The sequence below is a fragment of the Salvelinus sp. IW2-2015 genome, unplaced genomic scaffold, assembly GCF_002910315.2.
Source record: "Salvelinus sp. IW2-2015 unplaced genomic scaffold, ASM291031v2 Un_scaffold4026, whole genome shotgun sequence".
Classification (NCBI taxonomy): Eukaryota; Metazoa; Chordata; class Actinopteri; order Salmoniformes; family Salmonidae; genus Salvelinus; species Salvelinus sp. IW2-2015.
Window position 1 is genome coordinate 62,679 of NW_019945298.1, and position 2,988 is coordinate 65,666.

Below are 2,988 nucleotides of genomic sequence, written 5' to 3' on the forward strand. Positions count from 1 at the left end.
AAAGTCAACTGGTGTCAACAACCCTCACCACAAGTAAGGAAGTACCCTACTAAAGTATTATGTTTGGTGTCAAAGTTTATGATTTTAACTAGATATCAAAATAACCTCCTACATATGCGATTACATCACCTGGTTTAAACGTCTCTAGAGACTATATCACTCTCTTCATTACTCAATGCCTAGGTTTACCTCCAATGTAATCACATCCTACCTTACCTTTGTCTGTACATTATGCCTTGAATCTATGCTATCGTGCCCAGAAACCCCCTCATTTTACTCTCTGTTCCGAACGTGCTAGACGGCCAGTTCTTATAGCATTTAARCGTACCCTTATCCTACTCCTCCTCTGGTGATGTAGAGGTTAATCCAGAACCTGCCGTGCCTAGCTCCACTCCCACTCCCCAGGTGCTCTCATTTGTTAAGTTCTGCAACCGTAAAAGCCTTAGTTTCATGCATGTTAACATTAGAAGCCTACTCCCTAAGTTTGTTTTACTCACTGCTTTAGCACACTCTGCCAACCTGGATGTCTTAGCCGTGTCTGAATCCTGGCTTAGGAAAACCACCAAAAACCCTGACATTTTCATCCCTAACTATAAAATGTTCTGCCAAGATAGAACTGCCAAAGGTGGCGGTGTTGCAATCTACTACAAAGATAACCTGCAGAGTTCTGTCTTACTATCCAGGTCTGTACCCAAACAATGCGAGCTTCTACTTCTAAAAATTCACCTTTCCAGGCAGCGGGACAACACCATTACTAAATGAATATAGCAGAAACACTTCATTTGTGTTACTTTACAAATCCAACTTCTGTTGTGTGACTTCTGTTTTTAGCTTATTTCTTCCCATATCTAAAGGAATTGCAGGCAGCTTTTTCTACTTTTCGACTGATATTCTACTTTTCTTCCTTCATTTTATTTCTGGAGTTAAACTGTAGCCCTGACAATATTCTATTTTCCTTTAGTACTTCCTGCTCCAGACCAGCTGACTGTTGACTCAGTGGACACCACATCAGCTGCTGTTAGCTGGAACCAGCCACCAGGATTGAACCAAACCCAACATCATTACCAGATCTCCTACCAGAGTCCAGGGACAAAACCACACATCACTACCACATCTTCACACAGCATCACTCTCTCTGACCTGCAAGGTGGTACTCAATACTCTGTCACTGTCTGCACTGTGCTGGAAAATGGAAAGCAAAGTGAACTGGTGTCAACAACCCTCACAACAGGTAAGGAATTACCCTTCTTAAGTATGATGTCTGGTGCAAAACTTTGACTAGTTATGAAAATGCCTAATGTAAATTAACAAATCATAATGGATGTGTCAGTTTTACATTCCCCAAAGACAAACACAATGTCAACGCTCCCCGAAAAGGGAACAAACAAAGATAATCGCTTCAACAACCAAAAACAACCAGAAAAGGTTTCAAAAAGGATTCTGAAAGGCACCATGGGGGTTCCCACTGAAAGATGGCAAAGCCACTAGTAAGAGGTTCTAAAAGCCACCCACCATGGATGCCCACTAAGGTTTGTCTCAGATGAGCAAACACCAACTCAGGATCTGGAGTAAAAAGGATATGTAGTTAAATAAACAGGAGTTTCTGGCTAAATGACGTGGCCACCTTAACATGAGGTTTAGGTCTCCATACATCTCCATCTGATGCACTGAACCAGCAGCTCTTAAATACCAGCAGGGCCAGCAGCCAGCAGCTCTTAAATACCAGCAGGCCAGCAGCTCTTAAATACCAGCAGGGCCAGCAGCTCTTAAATACCAACAGGGCCAGCGGCTCTTAAATACCAGCAGGGCCAGCGGCTCTTAAATGCCAGCAGCTCTTAAAATACCAGCAGGGCCAGCGCGCTTAAATACCAGCAGGGCCAGCAGCCTTAAATACCAGCAGGGGCCAAGCAGCTCTTAAATAACAGCAGGGCCAGCAGCTCTTAAATACCACGGGCCAGCGGCTCTTAAATACCAGCAGGGCCAGCGAGCTCTAAATACACAGCCACACAGCTGTAACACATACTGAACTACATGACTCCATCAGAGCGCCCACCTAGTCAACCTCTAAATGGACAGAGAAACTGAAACTCGTAACAGAACGAAACCCGTAACAGTCAGCATGGGATGTAAGGTCCAGTATCTTCCCTGATGAGAAATATATGATGTGAATTCCCAGATCTCATCATGCAGTTTGGTGCTGAAATCATTAAACGTTGTTTTAATACAGTTCTGAATTCAGGCTTTCTTCCTTTCTGTGAGTCATTATTTCAAGGAGTTGATCTGCCTCTGCTTGTTTTAACTTTATCAGTAGTACAGTATTAAACACTATTATTGTGGAGAGGATTTAAATTACAACATTCTTTTCATTCATTTTTATTTATCTTTGGTGTGGCAACAATCTGACAGCGGGACAACACCGTTACTAAATGAATATAGCAGAACCTTCATTGTGTACTTTACAACCTACTAAATGAATATAGCAGAAACCTTCATTTGTGTTACTTTACAAATCTACTAAATGAATATAGCAGAAACCCTTCATTTGTGTTACTTTACAAATCCTACTAAATGAAATAGCAGAGAACCTTATTTGTGTTACTTTACAAATCCTACTAAATGAATATAAGCAAACCCTTCTTTGTGTTACTTTACAAATCTACTAAATGAATATAGCAGAAACCCTTCATTTGTGTTACTTTAACAAATCCTTACTAAATGAATAAGCGAAACACCTTCATTTGTGCTACTTTACAAAATCCTACTAATGAATATCAGCAGAAAACCCTTCATTGTGTTTACTTTACAAATCCTACTAAATGAATATAGCAGAAACCCTTCATTGTGTTACTTACAAATCCTACTCAAATGAATATAGCAGACCATCCTCATTTGGTGTTACTTTACAAATCCTACTACAATGAATATAGCAGAAACCCTTCATTTTGTTACTTTACAAAATCTACTAAATGAAATATAAGCAGACATTCC

General features: G+C 40.5%; 1 long non-coding RNA gene across 2 annotated transcripts in view; it reads left to right on the forward strand.

Moving 5' to 3' along the window:
- LOC139026156 (uncharacterized) overlaps positions 1-1,225 on the forward strand; it is a 7,609-nt gene extending 6,384 nt beyond the window's left edge. For both annotated transcript variants that reach the window (XR_011477870.1, XR_011477869.1), the window contains exon 3: positions 962-1,225. This is a non-coding gene — a long non-coding RNA (uncharacterized lncRNA). The remainder of the gene's footprint in view (positions 1-961) is intronic.
- The last annotated feature ends 1,763 nt before the right edge of the window (positions 1,226-2,988 follow it).